The 26,612-nt window shown below is 35.6% G+C and overlaps 1 protein-coding gene across 1 annotated transcript in view; it reads left to right on the top strand.

Annotated features, from left to right (window-relative positions):
• The window catches only part of LOC113227963 (ADP-ribosylation factor-like protein 4C), a 78,726-nt gene that overhangs the window by 39,005 nt on the left and 13,109 nt on the right, over positions 1 to 26,612 (top strand). The window contains exon 2 of the mRNA XM_026461077.1: positions 1,154 to 1,179. The gene's annotated coding sequence lies outside the window, so the exon portion shown is untranslated. The remainder of the gene's footprint in view (positions 1 to 1,153; positions 1,180 to 26,612) is intronic.

Raw genomic sequence — 26,612 nt, 5'->3', positions numbered from 1 at the left:
ATTCGAATTGTGACGGATTCTAAACGTACATTCTGAACTATTTATTCTTTAATAGCAGTTTAATTTCACATGCTACGATTGCAAATTAGAAGTTGTTTATTTCTTTATTTTTATTCGAATCTCTCTCAGTGGAAGCTTCTTTGATGTTATTTATATGTGTATACTCTACGTGCTTTAAGCATCTCTTCCTCTGCGCAACATATGGTTACATTGTTCTTTTTTACGCTTTCTTAATGGCTAATTAAATCTCTGTTAATACCAAGTATTCGCTCTTAAACATTGCAGACGCGACTAGACTCGTACAAAGTGAATATGAAAGTAAGATAAAAGTAAAATCCACTCAAGACACACACATACAAAACAGATTAATTCTTATCAGTATCCAAATTCATGCCTTCGGACGTTTCTCCTATCCACACACACAACGTACCTGCATCAACATTCCAACCTTATTCTCCGAATAAATTTAGTGACACAAGTAATAACTAAATCAAAAGTTACCCAGACACTTCAAAATCTCATTTTATAGTAACCAAGGTAAGTTTCATATGAAACCTGAGGATGAACCGTATGAATAAGGAGAGGAAAAGGAATAATTAAATTTTTTTTGAATTGATATTCAATTATTTTTCTGATTCGAACCGACGTCTTCTTGCATACCGTGCCAGACGCTATACCAACTAAGCCACGGAACGAACCAACGGACCTCATTTTTTAGAATTTTTCTATGTGTTGCGTCGTGTCTTTGTACTTAGTCTTTCAACGACTTAAGGAATAACTTTAGTAGTTTTTCCTATTTGGAACACGTAAGTCGCACTCAGGAATATTGTAGAAATTTTCACAGTTCAAGCGTTCAACTTTAAGTTTGTGCGATCATTAATAATAATAATGTTGTGCCAAACAACCACACCAATTGCCTGGTCGCAAACTAGGGAATTCCCCGTACTATGAGTACCAGAGCAACGGGACCCATCCCTGTACACCCAGACCAGAATCAATTTAGAAAAGTTCATTTCCCAAATCGGTCCTATCGGGAGTCAAATCCGAGACTTCCCTCATCCAGCACCCACAGTATAAACCATCGGGCCACCAAGGTCGTCAGAACGTATTTTTTGTTTCATGCATTTTTACTCATACAGGTTTTTTTTTACAGATTTCCACGAACGGGGTATTGAAGCGGTATGTACTACGGTTTATTTATATTTATCAATTTAACAACATAACATTTAATAGTTTCCTTGTATTGAAAATCAGCAAAACCGAATGGCAACAAATAAGTTACTTTTGTACAAATGTTACACCTTGTTACACAGTTATCACTCTCTAAGTGGCCTTATCTACAGCAAAAGTCGTAAAGCCTCTAAAAGTAAATACCAACACGCCCTAACAGGTCACAAAAGAGATAAACAATAATACTTTCCCTTTTAGGCGATAAGTGCCATTAAGCAAGGATCGTGGTACGTACAAGTACCCATTTCAAAGCGATCCCTATTCCGAACTGGTGGCCCATGACGGGTTGAATGAAATGCGCAAAAGGGGGGAGGGAAGGTTAATAATTGCTTACAATTGGGATTCAGATGGGTGGGAACAGTGACGGAATTAAGGGGGACCTTCGTACCGCTGTGCCCTGAATATGGTAATGGCTTACACTTATCAAAAATGTAGTTGAAAATATTAACGTCCTAGCTCAGTATAGATAATGCAAGAAGTAAAAAAATTTTACAGATACAATAATATTATTATTATTGTTAGGGTGGTTTCATCCGGGGCATATGTAGCTCCTCATCACTGCGACCATCAGTTGATCTATTGTGATCACCACTAATTACAGTTCGGAGCCAAGGCCGACAACATTGAAGAACTGAAGGACTTTCCTGGTTCCGACAGATTTAATGTCCTCTGGTTGTGGCATGTGCCTTCCCAGTATGGAGCTTCGTATACCAGGAGGTAACATCCGGTGAGAAGATGAGCAGAATTTCATCCGCCTCGTGGCAGAATCTACACTCTCTATTCTCTCTCTGCCCAATATTTGACATGTGCTTGTTCAAGCCACAATGTCCTGTTAACACTCTAGTGAGCATTCTGATACCATTCCTATCCAATGACAGAGCTTCTCTACAGTGTTTGGCACTGTAGGCGGCTATCAGGGATTTTGAATGCTCAAGACCCTTACTCTGTAGCCACATTTCTCGAGAGACGTGTGTGCTGTATGCTATCCCTATAAAGGGTTCGGGTCCAATAAAGGTTTCCCTAGCACCAACCTTTGCCAGTTGGTCTACTGTCTCATTTCCCTTGACGTCAGAGTGACCTGTAACCCAGCGTAGGACCACTTTATTCCTTTCCCCGAGAGCATTCAGTATAGTCACACAGTTCTCTACAATCCTCGATGTTTGGGTGACAGTGGTTACATGTAGAGCGGCTTGACTATCTGAGTTTATGTAAATATACTTGTTAACGTAGCCTCTCTTCAGGTTCAAATCCGCACAAGCAATTATGGCGTACATTTCCGCCTGAAAGATAGAGGAGTATTGTTCCAAATTCAGCTTATAGCTGAGCTTGGGTCTCACGCCGTGTATACCGGCGTGTATCGGTTCCACTAGTTTATCTAGTTTCTAATTCCTAGTGAAGAGGACTGGTGGATGGTGATCTTTTCCGCGTTAATAGATAATTCGTGTGTCCATGGCACCCGCGACTCAGGGTTTCCCTAGTGCTGGGCTATGTTGAGTGTGTGTGTTATTATTACTATTTTTATTATTTTTAACAGTCCTGGTTGATGAGAATTGACATTGGCGAACACTCTATGGAGATATGTACCTTGAGGAGTACCAGCAATTTCCTCACAAAACCGCCTCCACGACGCTCGCTTGGCCTTACTTATCTCCTTATTATAATTGGTTAGGGCCTTCCTGTATATCTCCCATTACTTCGTTAGCTTGGCCCCATTGAAGAGTTTTCGAGTTTTCTCTCTTAGCTTCCTGAGTTTGGCGTCCTTCCTATTGAAGATACGAATTGTTAGGGGACAGCTTTCCTCGAAACCGCTGAGGATGCCCCTGGAGGTGACCTCAATAGCTAGCTCTTGACTCTGAGTGATTTTGATCGGTTTAGGACACCCCTGTAGATACTGCCTTAGTCTTTCTCTGTAGACATCCCAGGCAGTGTCACTCGGATTCCTAAATGTGATGGGGTGGCAGGCACCTTCTGCCCCCAGATCAAATTTTATGAATTTATGATCTGACATTGAAGTTTCCTCAATAACATGCCAGTCGGCTATAAGTTCGGCTAGTCTAGCTGTGGAGAAAATAATGTCCTGAATTTCTTATCTTGATCTAGTAAGAAAAGTTGGTGTACATCCTTCGTTGTTAAGATACAGGCAATTCGATAGGATAAAGTCATATAATAACTCACCTCTATTGTTGATGTTAGAGCTCCCCAGGCGGTATGGTGAGCGTTGGCATCGCATCCCACCAGAAGATCCGCCTTGTACTGCCGAGCGTATTCCGCCAGTCGTGTCAGATCTTCCGTGGGTTTATTCTTTTCTCCGGGTAGGTAGGATGAGCATACTATTACCTTGGCCTGAGTGCTACCCCGGGGAAGTAAATATGCCGCTACAAAGTCATCAGTACAGAACTCTAGAACAGGCATAAGGTTAATGTTTTTGTTATAAACAATGCAAGCTCTAGGTCTACTCCCACAAGTGTTGTAAATCAACCAATCAAAAAGTTACCAGAGGTATTGAGTCCCATTATGTTTGTGTGGTTAACCCTTGGTTCCTGAATGAGGGCGACATCCACGTTGCCTTTCGCAAAGCAACACTCCACCACAACCGTGGCAGCCACGGCATGGTGGAGGTTTGCTTGGAGAACCCTCACCCTTTCCCCCCTTGGGCACCATTTAGCAGGGATTAAAGCCCCGGCCGCAATTCTGCCCCCGAGCGCTACAAGGAGGACGTGGCCGTCCTCGTGGGAACGCGGGTTGGCAGTTCCACGCTCTTGCTGCACACCTCCACGTGCCATACCTCGGCCACACGGGTTCGGTGCGGAAAACCATGGCCTGGTCCCCCCGAGGCCATCATTGAGTGCCATGACTGTGCCAGGCTTTGTTCGAACCGCCGCAGTCTGGGCACTCGTTCCCGGTTGTGCCGCTTTGATCACATCCAGGACAGAGGATCCTGTCCGGATGTAACCAATCTTCCGTCTGACTGTACCTTCCGGACACCCCTTGATCTTAAACGTAACCTGTTTAAGACCGAGGTGTGCCCGGCAACTTGAAGCCCGAAGACTCTCCATAATAACAACGCCCTTGTATTTTTGCGTTGCATGCTTGAAGTGTGTAGTAATAGTTATGCTCAATGATATTATACTGTTATGATTGTTTCATGGATAATAAGTAATCAATAGGTACGCATGCGTGAATGCACAGATGCCACTTATTATATGTATATATCGAAGTTCCCAGACTCTTAATTAAACTTGAACCTGCGTTGGGTAATTTTGTGGTTAGTTTTTTTTAGTATTTAAGTGTTCGAGTGTATTATTGTAAAATATTAAATAATATTTCAGGATACTACGGTCGAATATTCAATAAGACCTCATATTCTATAATATTCATATAATAAACATTGCCACCAAAATTAGGCAGAGAAAACTAACCTGAAAATTACCCAGTTATACACCATACTTCATTAACTCCATTCCTCCACGGTTCTTATAATAAAAGATGCCAAATAAAATATTAAATTTTCTCAAAACATTTAACCATTGACAGCTTTTGACTTTTATCCGATTTCTATTTGTGCCTTCTGGCACAACAATAAGTACATATAATACAATTTATCTGTAACGCACTCAGCCGACTCCACCATTGTGAGGGGAAAAAATTGAGCAAATTTTATTTCCTTCCCGTTTACATCTCTGTCGTATGGTATCGTATCGTATCTAATACATAAACATCATTGATTAAGATATGATAAGAGATTATATGAATAGTTTCAAATAGTTGTTACACAAAATACTGTATTACAACAAACAGCATCACGATTAATGACATATAATAGACAGACTTTTTTTGTGGTACCAAATGACGGTACGAACAAGTCGTCTCGCCTGCGCAGTTGCAGTGGCACTCAGACCTTTAAATCGCAAAGATCTGGGGAACAATGCCACTGCGCCTACCCTGAGACAAGTTGAAAAGTCACGTATGCCTGTAATTTGACCATTTTTACATAATGTATGCAGTAGTACTACAGTCGGTGACCACACTTAGGTATCCACTATTTGTGGATTTACTGTGGATTTGCTCTTAGTACAAATAGTGGATACATAAGTGTAGGTGCCCTCACAGACCCTACCAGAATTGCGTTGAATTAATGGTTATAAAAAAATAAAATTAAAATTCATACGACGAAATCGAAACTTCCCTCATTGAGTGTTTAATAATACAAAAATCTTATAGCAATGTTTACACCACTGTTAGTTTACTAGTTTCCACGATATATCGACTTCTTGGCAGGGTTCTTACGCAAGTGTATTTAAAATAATTATTAGGTACCTTTTAGACATACCTCAATATAGAGCATTTATTTACGCAACAAAATTTACTCTAACAGTTTCTATTTCACGGGTAACGAATACGTAATTTAAACATAAAACACAATATAGATGTGGACCAAAAGAGCAACACAATTTTGATACACGTCTCTTCTAAACTATGCAACTCAACTAAAGTATTGATTATACTGATGAAAAGATAAACAAGTTTTCGCTAATAAACAAACTGGGTGAGCATGATCCCATATTTCCATCAATTCACGCTTCCACGATTCATTACATATCCAAGTATTACGGTTCTTAGGGTTTTTCCAGTCGATCGCTATATTACACTTGCTTATAAATAGCAATAACATTGCGAAGGGGTGCGTGTGAACACGAAAGACTAATGTTCACATGAACTATCCAATTTCCTTGGCCCCTCTACCTTCAAAGATCTTATTGGCATGTAGAGATTCTTGCGGCAATTTTTAGAGGAGTGAGGCCATGTTATGTTGGCGACGTAATACAGATTGGGCACATGTGGGGTGTGGGAAAATACACCCCCGCGTGCAATGTTGCAGCTGTGTCGTTATGGGATGTAATGAACAAACTTTGAGTGTTAGTAAGTGCCCTACACCCGAATTCAGAGTGATTGCCCGATTAGTAAAAAAGTCGTGTTTTCGTTTTTTATTTCCTATTTTTTTAAGGTTTTTTTATTTTATTTCTACTTTTCTTTTTATTAATAGAACTCTAATTTGAATAGAAGTCAATTATTGTCTTTTTTATTATACTTGGCGGAGTAAAATGATATCAGCCAGGATTGTAAAAACGTCTCATCTCATCAATCATTTCTTGCGGCACCTGCCACCAACCCCCGGAAAGAAAAAAAATTAACCCAACACGTGCAAAATACCATGTGTCAGGATCTATTGACAAATATAGTTTACCTGAACGGAAATCTTTCTTCAGTACAATAGAAACATTTACAAATGCAAATTTACGATCATATACAATTTTAGTTGCAGTTAAGATTTTTCAATTTCTCATGTTCATCTAAGCGTAAAACCAAAGCAACATTTTCTACGTCGTCGTCGTAAACTGACAATCGAGTGACATAACCGTAAAAAGACAAACCCCCATTTCAAAGGATATTGGATATCTTTATAGGGTCCTGTAATTGGGGAGGGCGGTACAAAGATTATTAACATCGCTCTTCGAAACGTACTACGAAAACTTTGCCACTCGAAACCAGACAACAATAACAATTACACAAGGAACGCGTTGGAAACGGCGCGGGCGACGTCTAAAATACTGTTTATGTATTGATACTTTCCCACGACGATAATGTTCATAGACCTAATGGAGGTCTTTAATGTTTATTTATAGCATAATCTCTAAATATGTACGTTAAGAATACAAATGCTACGTTAAGCTTAATTTTAAATCCGATACTAGTTACGAAGATTTAAACTTTAAAACGCGGATAGAATTTTAAATTTCTAAATTGAAATTTGCAAGAGTAAGAAAACTTACGTCAACGAAGGTAAGAAATAATTAAATTTAAAAAATGCAAATGTTCTCGCTTCAGAAAATTTTACTTTATTAAAGTACTTTCGCACACTTCCTTTGATGGAATTGAAAGACAAAATATTTTGTAATAAAAAGCCGTAATAAAAAGGTAAAAAAATTGCCTGCTTCTATTTTATTACTTCAATTTAGTTTTTTTTTTATTTCAAAAAGAGTAATAATTTTTAAAATGTTCGTTACAAAGTCTATAAAAAATATGACATCATGAAACCGAAACCGCAATTCCTTGCAGACTCCGGTTATTAACTCGCTTCACTTGTGACATCATATTTAATTAAATTCTTCAAACAAACATTGCGGTAAGTAGCTACACGATTAAAACCATCATATGTGGTCAAGCCTTAATATAAATGAATATTATAGAGTAAATATTCCGTTCTAAAAAAATTCAAATTGGGTTCATAAAACATTGTATTTTAATTTTTATTTCAAATGCTGACACTGAGTCCAGATATTACAGGAATATCGAATATATGGAATCTAAACCGTAGCAATATCATAAACAATTCATAAAATTTACAATTACGTAGTAGACTGTTAGGTTAAAGTACGTTTTACTTTTACAACGATTATCTTCATTGCATCTTTTTGCGAACTATCTTGTTAAACTGAGCGTGATGAATGTTGTATAGTAATAGTTTAAAGGCTTGACTCCTTCTCGTTTCACACGCTAATACAACTTAGAATTGTTTTTATTTAGAATGTAGTAATCCATGAAACTGTTGCTTGTTGTGAGTAAATTATAATAACCTAGTTTTTGCAACATCTAATAAGCTCTCTTTTTACGTTTTTAATGTTTAACATAATAAGTAGTCGATCTTTGTATACATATATAATAAGACTAGTGGAGTTATTTCATTAAAAAATCTCGTTAAATACATTTGATCGAAAAGCGGTAACTTTGTCAGTTGTGATACCTGTAATGGTATAGGCTGCGGTGAGAAGGTTATTCAAAAACCTCCCACTAGATGTCACTAGCGGCGACGAATGCCGAAAGTCAGTCAAAGTCAAAGATCTATAACAAAAATACTTAGGAGAATTTCGACGCACTCGGTAACTGGACCCGTGGCTCAGATATTAGAGCAATGCTACGGTGCAGCATGGCCATGGGTTCAAGTCCCACCAGGTCGACGAAATTTTTCTGTGTGTTCGATCTTTGTATTCATAATCATAACAAAACTAGTGGAGTTATTTCACAAAAAATCTCAATAAATAATAGTTTCCAGTAAGATGTTTAATCTGCGCCATTTAATTACCCTGCACCTTACCTTTACCTTTACCTTTTACCAGCACCTTACCTTCAAAACCGGAACGCAATGACACTTACGTTTCTCCTTGGTGGCAGAAATAGGTAAGGTGGCAGTACTTCTCTGGACGAACTCTACTGCTACTAAAACTATATATTATTCGATCGTTTCTAATGCCCTGTTAAAGAGGTAACATAGTTGCCTGTATATTAGTATAAGAGAAATCTAATACCTATTCAATTCATTTCTAATGTAAAAGATCCAAATCAAAATGTCTTCAATATACATGAAATACATACAATAAGTAGACAAATTAATAATAAAACACACATACGAAATGTGTCTGTGTCGCTGATTCTATAAAATACACAAACCTCGCTGCCTTTCTGCCATAGCACGTATCGGTGAAGAACACAAACAAGAGGAAAAAATATATACTTTTAAACTTTCGCGTTGCATTGTACTAACATTTGGAAACAGGAAGAAACGCGTTTACGTAAGAATAGGTAGTTTTCACACCTACCTCGTTTCCCGACGTTTCGGCCAGGTTGTACTGTCCGTGGTCACGGGCTGACTGAAGAGGATAAAAGCAATTAATATACAGTTAAACATACATCCCGGGACTGTCAAAATTTTCGTCAATGTCTACAACGAGATAGTGTTGTTATTTTAAGGTCAACAACTTTGTAACACATACTTCGAAAAAACGTTAAATGGCGTAGAACGTCTTAAAAATTTGATTTATTGTCAGATCTTGACACCTGAGATCAGGTGTTGTATTCGTTGCTACGATACATAATTTCTGCCGCTAAACCGTAAGGTGAGCATTACTGCGTTCCGGTTTTGAACGGTAACGGGGCAGTGAAACTACAGGTACATAGGACTTGTCAATTTTATGTATAAAGGCGAAAGGTGCAGTGGCAGTGCCCCTCAGGTCTTTGCTATTGAAAACGCTGAGTGGCGCTGCAACTGTGGGCAGGCATGTCGCTTACCACCAGGCGCACGACTTGTACGTCTCGATTATTTGATTTATAATTCGGGATTTAAACATGTATAAATCATATTTTAATTACCTCGACGTTTCGGACGTATTCCAACGTCTACGGTCTCGAAGGGACTGAAAAGGCAGGTGTCAGCCATGTCGTCTGTCGGTTTAGTGACAACCCTAGTGCACAAATAAAATAATGAAGTTCGAGTACGGGTAGTTAGAAAACTCGCACGCCTAGAAGATGCTGACACCCGCTCTTCAGTCCCTTCGAGACCATGGACGTTGCAATACTCCCGAACGTCGAGGTAATTAAAATATGTTTTATACATGATTAAGTTCCGAATTAAAAACCGTAAATCAAAAATCGTAAAGTTTAAATGAAAGTATTGTACGTCTCGACACAAAAAAATCTTAAAATAACTTGAAAATACAAGTCGAACTTCTTACTAAGGAAATTGTAAGCGAGAATTTTATAAAAAATCATGGCTTAATACCCTCAAAACACTTCCTTTTTTATGAGATTCGAGTTCTCATAAAAGCTGTCTTTATGTAATAATCCGCCTACTCATAAACTATATTTTGCGTGTTAGCTGTGTAAGTAGGTCGGATATAAGGGAGCGAGTGGGAGATGCCAAGTGGGTCGTGTGCAATCGCCCAGAATTATGGACCGTCATCCATCACCGGGTGAATTATTGATACGACACAGATACGACACATTCCATTCCCGACGCCGAAATTTTTGAAAATCATTTTGCTTACATTGTTTAGGAACAGACAAAATATCATAGACTTATACAAAATTCTGCAACGAAATTGAAACTTTACGTCGTTTAGATACGGTTTAAAATGTCGAAAAGTGACAACATGCGAATAGTACCAGGTTCGTTTCGTCAATAAGCTTGGTGAAAGTTGGTAAAATTACATTCAAAATAATAAAGCTGAATATGTATCTTTTAAAAACTATAAACGAAATATGTTAAGTATAACTACAACATCATTTAGAGTTTTACGACCGCAATTATTTTGACACATACACGGAGATATTTAAAAAATGAAAATATTTCCTCCTTCCTCAATAATCTCCAAAGTACATAAGACTTCAGCTTAGTTACTGTTACCATTTAAGATTTAATTATTAATATAAAGATCGAACATTCAGAAAAAATCCTTCAATCCGGCCGAATTCGAACCGACGTCTTCCAGCAAATCGTGGCAGACGCTATGCCAACTAAGCCACGGAACGAACCAGCGGACCTCACGAAATTTTCTATGTGCTTGCGTCGCATCTTTGTATTTGGTTTTTCAACGACTTTTTGCCGTAGCGCCATCTATGAGAAATATATGATATTTCGTCACCCTGTTAGATACCTTTACAGCTGCCAGCCCCGGCCAGAGATGTCGCTATTCATTGTATTTAAATTTTTATTGAATTGATATTCAATTATTTTTATATGAAATTATTAATAATAATGATAACGCAACACACTCAACATAGCCCCGCACAATGGAAACCCTGTGTCGCGGGTAATTATAAATTACTCCACTAGTTTGTTATAATTATTAATACAAAAAGCGAACACTCAGAAAAATTCCTTCGACTCTGTCGGATTCGAACCGACGCCTTGTAGCATACCGTGCCAGACGCAATACCAACTAAGCAACGAACCAGCGGACCTCACGAATTTTTCTATTTGCTTGAGGCTTTAAGATTTAATTAAGTCTCGGGTTTTAATATAATCACTTCTTATACATACAAGGACGGACTTATTACAAGGATGCGGTTTCGACCTCTCCGGCACAGACAAATATGACTTTACGTACGCAGATTAAAATAGTTTACATGAAACGTGCTTGCAAACAATAACTCTTATTATATTTTGCAATAACAATATACCAAACAAACATTCCTATTAACTGGATTCAAAATACCGTGACTGTAGTATAGGGGATTTCCTGTTTGTCACCAAAGTAACCAAAATAACACCAAACAGGGACTTACACAGACCACAACGAATTGAAATTTATAATGATTTTATTCAACGCTATTGAAACTCATATGGTTAACCGTTCTTGTATGTATAAATAGACTAACAGAAACTTTTTAACCGACTGCAAAAAAATGAGCAGGTTCTCAATTCGGCTCTTTTTTTTTGTATGTTACGCGATTACTCCGGATTTGTGAACCAATTTGAATGATAATTATTAATATAAGGATCGAACACTGAGAAAAAATTCATTCGATCCGGCAGGATTCTTGTATAGACTCACATAAATAGCACTACGGCTAAAAACTCGTTGAAAAACAAATAAGAAGATCCGACAACAGTTCGTTCCGTTTAGTTTGCATAGCAGGCTTAGTTGGCATAGCGTCTGACACGGTTTGCTAGGAGACGTGTCGGTTGAATCCGGCCGGATCGAAAGAACTTTTTTCAAAGTGTTCGATCTTTGTATTAATAAATACAACAAACTAGTGGACCAATTTCACAAAAAATAATTGAATGTCATGGTGGTAAAACACTCTGACATTTAATAAAAATTCAATTTCAATGATTCTCATTGGAAAGGGTACCATCACTATTGATCCCATTTAACTTTAAAGAAACTAGCAAACTGCAAACTAGCGGATGAATCCTACTTCGTGCACATTCGCGCACATTTCAATAAAACTTAGCAAATAGATGTAGTTCCACGAACTTTTGAGGTCAATTTTTTTTAGGAAAAGGTTATTAAAAGTACCAAAATATAATTCCAAACTTCTAATATAGACTGTCAAACTTCTGGTACTTAGTAGTTTTAAATTTCTGATTTAATAATATAAAAACGACCAGCGATGTTTTCATTCAAGTAATAGTTACGCTTTTATTTCCTTCACTGCGAGAAAGAACAATAAAATTCATTTGCACGCATTCATTCTTACTGCTTACAAAAGAGATTGCATGAGTAAAATGTGAAAAGAAAATGCATCGTAACTTTCTAGTTGCAGCAATCACCAGTCTGTTATCTAAACGTGATTTCTTGCTATCAAAAAAGCCGAGCGATATAAATCTAAGAATTTAATTAAAATTTAAAAACATTATCACACAATGATTACTTCTATTTCGAAAGGACCTTCTTTATTTAAAAAAAAAAACAGCTGGTACAGGTAAAAACTTTCAGCTTTTGGAATGGTTTTTTTTAATAATCGACCACAAAAGCAGACCGATACTATAATGCCGGTATCCTATCACAAACTCGAATTTTTTTCTTTGGAAATAACGTTTGTTCGAATTTCCATTACACCGAAAACCGAATTATAACGAAACCGTTGTTCTTTCAGGATATGTTGGATGTTAATCGCAAAGACACGATTAGATTCGGTTAGATTAGATTAAGTTAAGTTTGAAAGAAAAAACATTTTCCTCTCATAATTACTTTCGAGGTTATGAGAATTCGAGCAAACGGTATTTCTGGAAAATGTCATTTCGAACTACTGATAGGTAACCTATAACGCCATGTAGTTGGGCCTGTCATAATCGAAGGTGTACTGCTGTAATTTAATATATTGTTCTGTTACTGTCCTTTTCAAAAGACACACTTGTTTTCTAGCCTTCATACTTCATCATTAATAAATAGCGTAAAAAGTTCAGAAACGAATAATCGGTCTTGAAATTGACATAATTATACGTACGACCAATCATATACTTAAAGTGGTACACAGGGTCACTTTTAGCAGCGGGGCAAACGCGTATTCGTGAAACGCGCGATTGCATTGCTACACTTGCAATCGCGCTTTTATATCAATGCAATCGTGCGTTTGCATCTCTGCTTGTGTTTGTAAAGATAGATGATTAGCGACTGCATCACGCGAAGAAAGTCATATCAAATGGCAAGGTTATCATCAGTGCCGCACAAACACCCATGCATTGTTTAGTCTTTGATAACGGCCATGTCTGACGTAAAAACTTATTTTATAATTAATGTATTAGATAAGAACATACTTGGTTTAAATAACATTATTAATGTCAATATAGCTCCGCAGTCACGCGCACATTGCGACGTAGAAAGGAGAATAATTACATTTTATGCTTGACGTGTCAATTTCTTAGTGACTCAAAGTTCTTACTGTCTAGTAATCTTAACTACGCCCTTAAAGTTGTTCGCTACCTTTTTATCACCTGAACTCAATACCTTACTCATTCTGATTGATTAAAAAGATAAAACCATACTTAGATACACCCTAAATAATATTTCAACATCACTGATAAAGCGATACTCACACGTTTTCCGAGGATTGTGAACCTTCTTCGACGTGCAGGTTCACCGAAAAACTCATGGTAAATTTCAAATTAAATTTTGCGCATTAATTCCGATAAATTCGAAGTGCTAGTCTGGATTTGAACCCAGGACCTCGGCTTGAGAGGCGGTAGATACAAACCATTAGGCTACCATGGTTTTTTCTGAATACAGTGTTAATAAAATAAAGAGTAACAAAGTGACAGGCTAAGAAGAAAAAGCAAACAAATTTTGTATTAGTTTATTGTCTTCTAAACAACAAATGATTAATTGTCAAAGTCTCTTTGGAAAATTGTAAGACCCCGCAGGTGTTCTCAAACTCCGATGAGGCTGTAATTTTCAATGTTGCCTGTTTCAACTCGATAGATATTGATTACGCGAGACAAGGACGCATCTCGGCAGTTTCTAATTCGACAATGGAGCCAGGTCGTGTTCAAGGTACACTGAACACACCTGCTGGATTTTAATATTACTAAGGTACTCGTAACTCAAAGTTACTTGCAAGTTGCTATTCTTTTCAATTATGACTTTATAATTTATGTTTCAGGAAAGATTTGCATTTTTAATTAGTAGTAGAGAATACTTTTATATGTTTTAATTACCGCGTATGAACACAAAACACTTTTTTAAATTTAAGAGGATCGTTTAGTCAACGCGCTTTGATCCTATTTGGGATACTAACCAATCAAACCCAATATTGCAGATATTATCTAAAAATATATCTAAGATACTGACATAACTCCATTGACCTTTAAATGTTATAGTTACGAAATTACTCAAAACCTTGGAATTTCCAATCAAAAAAGCCTAAGTTTATATAATGTCATTCGAAATAATAACAAATTTTCTATAAATTCCAATAAACTCTACCATAAATAATTTAGGAGACCATTGTCTGAAAAATAAACTACGAAATAAACGAAATGTACGCGCAGAAATACATCCAAACAAGTGCGGTTGTTCTCTTACTTCAGGTGAAGTGAGACCCAAAATAGACGTTTTGATTTTTCTCGATCACTCGAAAAATTGATATATCGACATTAAAAAAACGAATTCAGCTTGTTTTTTTTAATTGATAATGAAATGTAGTGAACTATGGGGTCCGAACACTATTGACTAACCTTTGCTCGACCAAAAAGTTCCTTCAAATTTTCAGTTTTTACTATGTATTTACTATAGGGAAAAATAAGATTCATTCCGGAGTTAATTAAAAATATGTCAATAAAATGTTCTCTCCTACAATAAGAAAATATACCTAATTTTTAAAAGGTATATGTTTAAATATCGTACATTGAATTTATAGGTGCACCTCTTGGCTTCTACCTCACACGCTTCAAAACCCACACAACAGAACACGACTAATACCTATATGTTCCAATAGGAATCAAGATACAAAATACTTCATTGAATCCTTTACGTGACCATTCAACTACACCGCAAGAGAACACACCTTTGTAAGTAATTACTTATGTCGTGTCGTGACTTTATTAAAACACAAGTGACTTTACAAATTCAATAGTACCACTGATTCCAAACCGTCATAATCAAACCCTACAATCGCCGGCAAGTTACAATCGAGACCTTGACTTCGAATCCAAGTATTTGTATAAGGTTTTTGTTCATCCGTTATTTAACCGAAGGTTAACTTGCTAAACATTTTGCAAGACGCTAAGTATTCGATAATCACTACAACCTTATGTTTTCGATAATTGGTTTATCGTGTGACATTCGTATAGCAACCACATTCAATGCAAATTGAGTTTATGCAATATTTTATGTCAAAACAGTCGGCATCTCTTTGATAGGTACTCATACCTACCAACGCGGGCATTGCAATAGCATTTCATATGTACGGTACGAAAGATAAAAAGGATTCATTCAAAACAATGTAAGAAAGAAAAAACTGCACCATTGCAGCAGAGTAGATAGCAGAGCGCACGTATTATGAAAATAATGTTCGCACCCAAATGGTTAGTTTAACAGTAATCCACGACGTCAATGCAATTGTTATCATTACGTAATCTATTTCAGACGTACATTAATAATTTATTACAGTTGTTTGAAATGCTTAAAAATCTTTTATTGAATACTGTCTAAACACGTGCAGAGGGTTGATGAAAAAGTGTGAAAATTCACGTGGACTACCACGTTTTCTAAAACATAGCGAATTCTCTAGAACAATAGCTCTTTCAATCATGTGATTATGACTTTTACTACTGTTGTGTATTGCTTTTACTTTCTCCATGCAAAACTATCGAGTTTTTCAACATTCTACACGACATACTTAGTCATAAAGCTTTTTAGTGAATGATGAAAAGGTAAATAAACCTAAATATTTTGTTACCCCGCGACATTAGATCAACACTCTATGAACTTTATGATCACGTAAAACAAACACAGATACGTATTTTGCATAATTGCAAGTTTGTAACCTTGTTTTTTTTTTAGATTTACAATGTACCTGTTTGGCCTCCTCCAAAAAAAGCCATTTAACCAAACACTTTTTTATGAAGATACTGAATTGCTTCCTCGTGTTACATAAAACAATAGAGTTTAACACTTAGTATCTTGAAAATTGGTACTAAATGACTACTTAACCCAAGTAACTTAAGGTATTTAAGATCTTTTTTCTATGATACCAAATGACGGGACGAACAAGTTGTCCGCCTGGTGATCAACGACTCGCCTGTTCATAACAGTTGCAGAGCTCTAAATCCGCTCAGAGCTTTAAATCGCAAAGATTTGAGGTGCACAGCACTGCATCACCCTGAGACATAAATTGACAAGTCCCATGTACCTGTAATTTCACCAGCACCCTTACCTTATGGATAGGCGTGTCGTTTACCACCAGGCGCATTATAAAAGAAAATACAATAAAATAAAAGTATATCACTGGACGAACTTTATCACAAGAAACACTTATAACCAGTTCATCTGTAAAGGTAATGTAACACTGCACCAATAGAAAAAAACGAACGCTCATTTAGATCCAGTCCATGTGCTATGTTTTTCATAGTTACTATCCAGGAACATTTCACGTAGCAATTTCTCAAAGCAGTGACCGCAAACAATCTGCTGATGTTGTCTGCCTCAGGTCATTTGCAAACAAGATTTTACGGAAGAGAGTGCTCTTAAGGCTCAATTCATATTGCTGCGGAACGGAATGGAAGAGAATTTTTGTAACGATATACATACATAGCATAATAAACTTTAATGAACTTTTCGTACATGTTCGAGAATGCTTGCGCATTCCGCGGAAGATTTTCGCTCGTAACTAGTTTATGCGTTACACAATTGAACATAATATTCATTATGCTATGTACATACAATATCGTTACAAAAATTCGCTTCCATCCCATTCCGCCGCAATATAAATTGAGCCTTAAAATGTACATCGCATTTTATTCAACTATGGCGAAGACAAAAGGAAAAATAATAAGCATATTGTCTACATAAACATGTGTATAATAGTACTAAAGTAGGTGCATGTTCTATCAAGCTACCAACGTAGCGAATAACAAAATCACTCCAATTTGATTCCTCCTGATAAGTGCATCATACTTGTAAGCTATAAATACATGGTAATAAAAAAATACGTATGTATTTGATAGTAATAAAAAAATACGTATGTATTAGACAACATCACATACGTTGCTTTGATCTCAAAGTAACTATATTATATATTTTTTGAAGATGGGAATGTCGGAGACACACTTAGGTCAATGGTTATCTGTTATAAGTCAACGTCTGTAATATTTGAAAATTATAATTATTATGTATATGTAAATAAATGCAATATAATATAATATTTGAAAATTATAATTATTATGTATATATAAATAAATGCATTTTATACATTACTTGGGTTAAGTAGTCATTATAGTACTTCGTTAAAACGGAAAATTATAATTTATTTCAAGATATAAATGTAATGTAATAATAATAATGTTTTAAGAATTATAAAAACAATAATATAATAAATTAGGTATGTTAACTAATTACGTTCAGGCATGCAATGTATTTGAATTAGATTTTAGCGTTTTAAAAATTTGAATTTAAAATTAAACTATTTGAATTTGAGGTAAGGGTAATGTAATATAATGAAAGTGTAGCTTTGCTACGCCCTGACAGGGTATCACATGTATGTGACAAAAATAGTTGTAAGTTAAATCTGTAACATCAAGTGAAATACAATATGAACATAAATATACTAAAGCACTTGTGTTTTGGAAATCCCAAACAACGACGGTACAACCACCCAGACCCGGACAATGCAGAAAAGTTAATTCTCTACAATGACACGGCCGGGTTCGAACCCGGGACCTCAAAGATAGCGACACCATGAAAACCGGTATGCCACTCCACCACCGAGGTCGTCAATATATGTATATCTACAATAACTTTAGCCAAAATTGTTTCGGGTTTTATGTCATGTCCAAATGAAATTTTATTACATGTACAAATGAAAAACAACATTTGAAAAACGAAGAGCAACTAAACATAACAATAAAATTATTTTATGATAACCATGACCTACACGAACCTAACTGCCAATGTTTTTATAACCACGATTTCTATACTGTATTGATAAAATATACGCGTACTTTACAATTATGCATTATGCTTATTGTGTATATATTGTGAGAATCAATTTAATAAACAATATTAAATGCTATGTAGGTCAATTTTACTACATTAAATGTAATGTTCATTTAAATTGAATAGCTTGGCAAATTCCTCAAGAGTCTCGGATTCAGTTCGTTTATTTACATCTTGTTATTTACATCTATAGAAGACGTAAGGTTTAGTGTAACCAATTCTTTAGGTATACTATCTGGGGTTAGGGTACTGCTCCGTTTCCTTGTTTTTAACCGACGTCAAGAAGGAGGAAGTTCTCAATTTGACTGTTTTTTTTGTATATGTTATGCGATTACTCCGGCATTTGTGAACCGATTTTAATGATTCTTTTTTGTTGGCAAGAAGGTACCAAAGTGTTGATCGCATTTAAATTTTTGAAGAAAATATGCCACCTCTAAGTGTGGCAAACTACGGGATGAATCCTGTTTCACGCACTATCCGGTAACCAATTTTTTCTTGAGGTCAGTTTTTTTTTCATAAAAAAGGTAATTATTACTATAAATAGACAACCCCGTGAACTGACGTATATATGACAGAATATGCAAACACCCCAGGATCGCACCCTATCACATTCCATGAAAAAGCCCTATGTTTAGCAGTGGACATTTTCAAGCTAATGACCGTTTCAAATCCCATAGACACACAGTTACCCTAAAGATTTTGGTACTGTGGCATCATGAGTCTCACGCTAACTCTACCGCGCAGTTGTGTTTTCATCCACCTATCAAAAGCAAAAAATATAAAAATTAATAAAAGAGTGTATAATTAAATAAATAGGAAAATAATCGTATATTATTATTAATTATAACATCAGGTATTTATTACATTGAAATTAAAATAATAGCCCGTAAATAAAGGATCATTTTTAGTAACATCGCCATACCTAGATCAAAACCAACAACACCACTCAAAGACAATTCGATGGATAAAAGAGAAACAAGTACCGAAATATCAGCCATTACACGCTATATGTAATTTGATCTTTATAAAGGACAACGCAAATGTAACTAGACATGACGGAAAGTGACGATTATTCTCCTATTTATTCTCGGCTTAAAAAGGTCCAAGTTATGGCGTTCAGGGAACAAGTCTGCAAACAGGGAATGCCACTCCATAGCCGTTATAATTATCAAGGTGCGGAATTAGCTGATCCCAATAATTATTTGTCCGTCTCCTTGTCTGTGTAAGAAGCATAAACCACAATCATCAACATTCAGATGACAAGAGATTGATGGGCACCACTGCGCAGAACGAGTTCTGTGGCGTTGAGAAGCAAAAAATTAACCGAAATCATATGAAGGACGGTTATAAACGAATAATTTGAAATCACGTTTAAACGTTTACACTTCGGGTCATACAAATCTTAGCTGTATTAAAAACTCGTAATTTACTCGTACGTTTTTAGTATGGGCTAGTTTTAATTGCCCCAAAATGGTCTAAGAGTGCGTGAATCTTTTAAAAACTTTTGTTCTACAACATTAAAAAAAAATCATCATATCTCAAATCAAAATATTGAAAAACATTTTTTCAATAGTCTATGAAATGCTGATTCATCGCTTTGTATGAGAAGTAAAAAAGTATTTCCAAAACTGATAACGCTATACGCTTATTAGTTTCAATGATAAGAATACGAAGTTAAGTGGTTTTTTGTATACCACAAATTATTTGTACAACAATATAAACGTACTGTAGGTACTTAATTTTGAAATAAAAATATAATTGCGTCACGGCATAATTACGTCCATAAAGGCACTGTGAGCACTGGTAATATTACGGATATTGTTGCATAAAAAGATTCCCAATATGCACTTTGTTTGAGATTGTAGGCATCTGAAACTTTTTATAACGCTACTTTTACTCGCTGGCCACTCGTTCGGAAGAACCAGTTGAAAATCGTTCACCAGAAAGATATGTTGAAATGGAGATTACCATCACTAGGCATAGCTCTGTGAAGGTGCCCGTCGCATTGACGCCGAGTAAGCCACCAGGTCGACTGCGCGGTGCACATGAATGAACACCAATATGGGTCAGACGCAGTCACGTGATAGTATTTTCAACTATTTACTTCCATAGCATAAATCTTCTTTAACTTTCTAAGGTTTTTATACATGTCAAGGTGATAAAATAAACGGTGTTTTGTTGTGCTTAACAAATCAACGTTAAATAATTTGTTATCTATTAGCAAACGACATACTTCGTTAATCGATTTTGTTACATGATAAATAAAACGTGTTTGTTTACCGTTATCTCTTCCATTCTTATCAGAAAGCGCTCGAAAACACTCGCAGCATTTTGATATCGATTTAAAGGGACTTTAATGGATTTCAAACAGCAGACTCGTTTCGCATCGTAGTTGGAAAGCGAATTGAAAACGAAGTTGATGTGTGCTGGTTGACCGATGTCAAGTCCGCCGAAGTGACCTCAATTCAAACGTAGGCTTCGACTTCGCTAACGGTGACATCGCCATAAACTATGTGCTGGACATGCCGGGGCTATCACAGCTACCTACTTAAATACCTGTTCGCTGTACCCATATCCTATTTTTCACCACATTTTATGAGTATATCCATTGAATCGTTCTGCAATTACGGGTTCACAACAACAGACGCTTTTCCAAAACCTATACTTTTCTAAATGCTGTCGCAAAGACATGACTGGGATATTAAGTATATAGTTTCTATAAGTAAACTTTACGCTTGAATATATTTTATTGTTTCTTCTGAGAGCTTTATAACTCAAAAATGTGTGAGCCATAAGTAAAAACAAATGACAGCGAACACATTTATTTTTGTCGTCGCTGATTATTACACATCGTAAGTCGACTAATTTATCAACTTTCACCGTACTTATGTAGGCTGCAAGCTCTGCCTTCTGCCAGTTCAACATTTCTTGCAAATAAGAGAGTTTGCAGTTCACGTTAACAAGTCTAGTATGATTAATGCTCAGTCAAGTGGATTGAATACCTCCTCTCTGGGGCTAGAAAATAGACGCAATGTTCTTATTTTAGCATTTTATTTGTATTTTGTATGACAGAGTCGTTTCCTTAAATAAATCTAGCTTTTCTTGCCGCAACCCACTTTAGTCTGGGCAATGGTGCATGCCACTCTTTAAACTATATACGGTAGGTACTGCGGCAATAGTCAGCTGCGCATTTTAGATTTACAAAGACTGAATACTGCGAGACAGCATACATATAGCCTATAGCAGTCTGAAATTAATAAAACTATAGGAATGAGGATAAACAACTTTATTATTATGAATTCAAATGCAGGGAATTAAATTATAACGCAGTATTATGGTATTTTATATCTTAATTAGCTGGTGCCCGCGACTCCATCTGCGTAGTGTACATACTTCGAGTTCTACTACTGTGCTATAGTAATTTTCATGGTGTTATTTATTTCCCATGCAAACTTTCATTCCCTATTTCACCCCTTTTAAGATTTAATTTTTGTGACAAAAAGTAATGTGTCCTTCAAAATTCATCAAATTTGGTTCAGTGGTTTATGCGTGAAATATGCACAGACCGCATAAGTGCCTAAATACGTAACGGACAGAGTTAATATTAGTTTGGACCATAGAGGATGGAAAAAATTGGACTAACATCACCGGGCGGTCGATTCTCTTTTGTGTTCTTATTTTATGCACTGCAAATAGACCGGGCCATCGAAAGAGTTTTCATTGCTATTTAACCAAACGGATTGTGTAGAACGCCATTGTTGCGTAGTAGGAATCAAAAAGACATAATGTAATCCAAAATTACCTTCGTCTACAAAAAGCCAATGGCACTAGTCACGAAATATACTGTGTGTATTACGAGTGCGTCAGAAATCACGCCTCGGCATCACGAATCGAGTTCAACGGACAATAATGCCAGCAAACGAGTACAGTTCCATATGTCGTGGCTATTTAATAGGTCTATAATCATTGGACATTTTGTGAGTTCGACGTTAATAGCTCTTGGAGCTGATCTTCCAGCTTATAATGATATAGTGCGTGATATATTAGATATAAGAAATATATAACTGCAATTGCGCCATAAGACAGAACAAGGAGTATAAATTCTAGAGTTCAAATTGCACGGTACCTATAAGAGTACCAAGCAAGCAGCACGCTTCCATTGAGCATAAAATTATTTATATTGCACACTTTACTAATCTTGAAATAGTATAATACTATTTGCAGTATTTTCAAAAAGTACTGCGTTACACATAATTGCGGGTAGGTACTGAAGCTTCAGCAAAAACCATCAAACAAATTCATAATCGCTTCTCTGAACAAAAACAAGACACGTTTGATGTAGACTTCAAACGAAACACTTGTAGCTGTTCCCTTGGCCTAGTTAGTCTTTCTCTGAGTCCGTTTCAGAGAACTCCATATATTTATTATAATATTGATAAATTCTTTATTAAGACGCTATCCAGCCGGATCGAAGTGATTTTTTTTCTAAGTGTTCAATCTTTGTTTAATAATTATAACAAACTAATGGAATAATTTCACAAATAATAGTTAAATATCATGGTTGTGAAACATCTCGACATTCAATAAAATTGATTTTACGTTCTTGTAAATTCGAAAACCTTATTTGTAAAGATTTTAAATTTATTTAAGTTTCATTCTGCTCTACCATTTTTTTTTAATTTTCAACCGTTTTTTGCTTTATCACAAAATGTGACAGAAATGCATTTTGTATTAATTTGAATTGCTAGCAATAATGGTTCAATAAGGCTTGTAGATGTTAAAAGATGTTAGCTTAGTTGTAAGATTATATCCAATTATTATTTATTTAACTATAAATTTGTGCCATTAATATGTGTGTGCCGATGTGTGCTGTTTTAATGGCAATAAGTTTAAGTTCCCCTACCCGGACACGGAATAACTAACGTTCAATAATTAGGCTAATTGTTTACGAACAGCAACTGGAACTATGAATACGGAAATATACGGAATCTTGACGGAAATATACGGAAATATGAATACGTATCATAGAGTAAGTACAGCACAATGTAATTGACGACCTTCGAATATATCCCTGTCATAGCTACAGTCCGCATCAAAATTGTGTGATTAAAAGAACTAAACATAATTATAGAGCATTCAAGTAGATTATTTCGACGCTCTAAAAGTTGGCAAAACCCTAGACTGAATGACATCAATGTTAACCTTATTGATTGTTTTTAGTTCAAATGCAATTTGAATTTGAATTATTAAATATAGGTTGGTTTTTTATCAAACACCACAAATGATTCTAACATTTTAGACGAAATATAAAATTTATTAATGCGGATGTTTAGTAAATTGATTTATTTGTACAGATCATTATGTCGTTGATTGTACAACGAAAAGTCACAGCACAATTGCAAAGGTTTTTTATTGTATCTAGGTACATTTACTCGTATAACAATACCTATATACATACACTGTATGTTGATTACAGACACATTGTTCAGCACACAAAGGTCTTTTATTTTTAACTAAACATCTAATAAAAACACAATAGGTTAAGATTTTTGTCTCATGAGTTCATTGTACATGTACAGTCAAATGACAAAATTAGTGTGAATGAACTGACAAATTACTTCATACCAGTGGTTTTGAACAAAGACAAAGGTTAACAAACATCCATCAACGTTTTTATAAAGTTTGACAAAATATTAACATGCAAGTGAGTCATATGATCTAAAAAATGTTCCAAATACAAATATAACGTTACACAAACAAAAACAGAACCGTTCTTGCGCCGATTAATATAGAAACCATTTATTTTTCACACACAGTGAAAAAAAATACAGAAATAGATAATTACATAAAAAAATAAAAAAGATCTAGTGAGTATGCACCGATTTCCACCCTGATTTTCAACCCGACTCGTCCATGGCAGACCTATGTGGTCGATCACACACACAAAACGCAAACAAACATCAATTAAAGACAAAACAATGTTTAATGAAAATAATAATAACTGAGATGAAAATAATGATAACAAAAATATAACTATGCTATTAAAAAAAACTCAGTCTATGCGATCAGACTGCAGTTTGTTTTTACTTTTATACGTTTACTTTACGTTTCACGTACCTATTCCTATCTATTAGTATGTTTCTCTTTAAATGTATTTTCAAATTGTGAAGTGATCTGCGTTCACGTAAGGGTGGACAGAGGTTATTTCAGATCTTTGAGGCTGAGTTTGTCATAATACGAATATTGTGAATATAAATATTTACTTAGTAAATAATTACAAAGTGTAAACAATAAGTGTCAGATAACAATTTGTGCCATACATCCAGATCCTCCCACACACGTTATGCCAATAAAACCATACAAATTAACATACAATCCATACACACGCCTGCTGGAGCGCACAAAATGATCACTTCCCGTTCTAATCCCACGCAATAGTCCGTAACAGTTGCTATTAAGTAGTAAATTATAATAAGTAATATGTAAACATGAATAATGCTAGACTTATATTGAATAGTATTTATTCCTGTAAAACAATATGTAATGAAAATATTTTGTTCTTTGGCTTAGGCTAATTATATTTTTATTTTTTTTGCACAGCAAGCATGATTTAAAATCAGCAACTTACGTTAAGAGAAGTTCATAGAACAAAGTGAAAATACCTAACGTCATTGTCAAATTTTAGACATTTTGTGTGTATATTTATTTTGATGTTATTCAAATTATTATTATTTTGACATCTAGTTACGTTTTAAAATTACTATGTTTACAATTGGCCATACAACAATCACCGCGCTTAAATCACTGACTTTTGAATCCATGTGTGCCTAATATTTGACCGGAAACAGTGAAACTATACTTATTTTAGTGCCTGTCAACTTCTACACAACCCTTGTTTTCATAAATAAGTGAATAAACTTGAAGTGCTCATAATTGTACCTATGTAAAAGTGTTTCAAAACAAATGAGAGTCAAGCTTTTAAAGATAGCAGTAGAGCTCCTTGTGAAGAGTTCATCCAGGAATGTACTGCCACCTTACCTATTTCTACCACCAAGTTTGTTGGTTTTAAAGGGTAAAGGTGTTGGTGAAATTACAGGCACATGGGATTTGTTAACTTATGTCTCTGGGTGACAGACGCAGTGGCAGTGTCTCTCATATCTTTGCTATTTGAAACTCTGAGTGACACTGCGACTGCTTATCATCAGACACATGACTTGTTAGTCGCGTCCCTTGATATTATAAATAAAAGTCTTATAACATAAACATGATAAAAAAAATTGTTTTTAGTCAACAGAATGTACAATAACGAAAGCTAATGAGCCAAGAAAGACGCATCATTTATCGCATGTGGCAAATTGTTGCGTATATCCCGACATAGTTGCTGGGATGTTTTTGCACACATTCTGCGCGCGAGCCGGTTAGCAGCTGCCAGACCCTCGCGGAAAATGAAATGGAATCCGTTAACAACTGTACTCAGCGTTGGCCTTTTTAACTACCACGGATACAACTTTTGCAATTAAAGAAAATCAAAGGACTTTGAGGGTTTTTAATGTGTTACACTAACTTAAAGGAAATAGTAAGTTGATAAAAAGAAATTTTATTGTTTCAAACTTCATGAAAAACTACAAATTATACATGGTTATTTGGAAAATACTAACAACCTCGCATGACCATATTATACTTACATCGTAAACAACAACTTTTGTTCCAATTCATCAGATTTTACTTTCATACAAAAATATATATATTAAAATAGATTTTTCCCAAATCTATTTCAATATATAATAGTTTCCTAAAGTGGTTATTACTCAGTGTGTGCTGAAGAGTCCTAGGGGGGTGGTAGGGCCTCGGAAGCTTTTAAAAACCGGAGTTATCTATATAAACTACACTACTAATACTTATATAACTTTTTTCCTTATGATTTTGTGTGTTAAGTCAATATAAAAATCGAATTTTCAATATTTTTTTGTGATAGTAGGCGTTGAAATTATTTAATTAAATTTTTATTGAATTGATATTCAATTATTTTTGTGAAATTACTTCACTAGTTTGTTGTAATTATTAATACAAAGATCGAACACTCAGAAAAAATTCCTTCTATCCGGTCGGATTAATTTAAATTAAGTTTCAGAGTGTTTTTTCTGAGTCGAACACTCAGAAAAAACATTTATTTAATACAATGAATAGCGACATCTCTCGCCAGGACTGGTAGCTGTAAAGGTACTAACTGGGTGATAAATCTGCAATAGATTTCTCATAGATGGCGCTACGACTAAAAAGTCGTTGCAAGACCAAGTACAAAGACACGACGCAAGCACATAGAAAAATTCGTGAGGTCCGTTGGTTCGTTCCGTGGCTTAGTTGGTATAGCGTCTGGCACGGTATGCAAGA

Source organism: Hyposmocoma kahamanoa, unplaced genomic scaffold (assembly GCF_003589595.1).
Source record: "Hyposmocoma kahamanoa isolate Upper Pololo Valley unplaced genomic scaffold, ASM358959v1 220, whole genome shotgun sequence".
In the NCBI taxonomy this organism is placed as follows: Eukaryota; Metazoa; Arthropoda; class Insecta; order Lepidoptera; family Cosmopterigidae; genus Hyposmocoma; species Hyposmocoma kahamanoa.
Note: the sequence above shows the minus strand (reverse complement) of the source record. Positions and strands in the feature narration are given on the sequence as shown.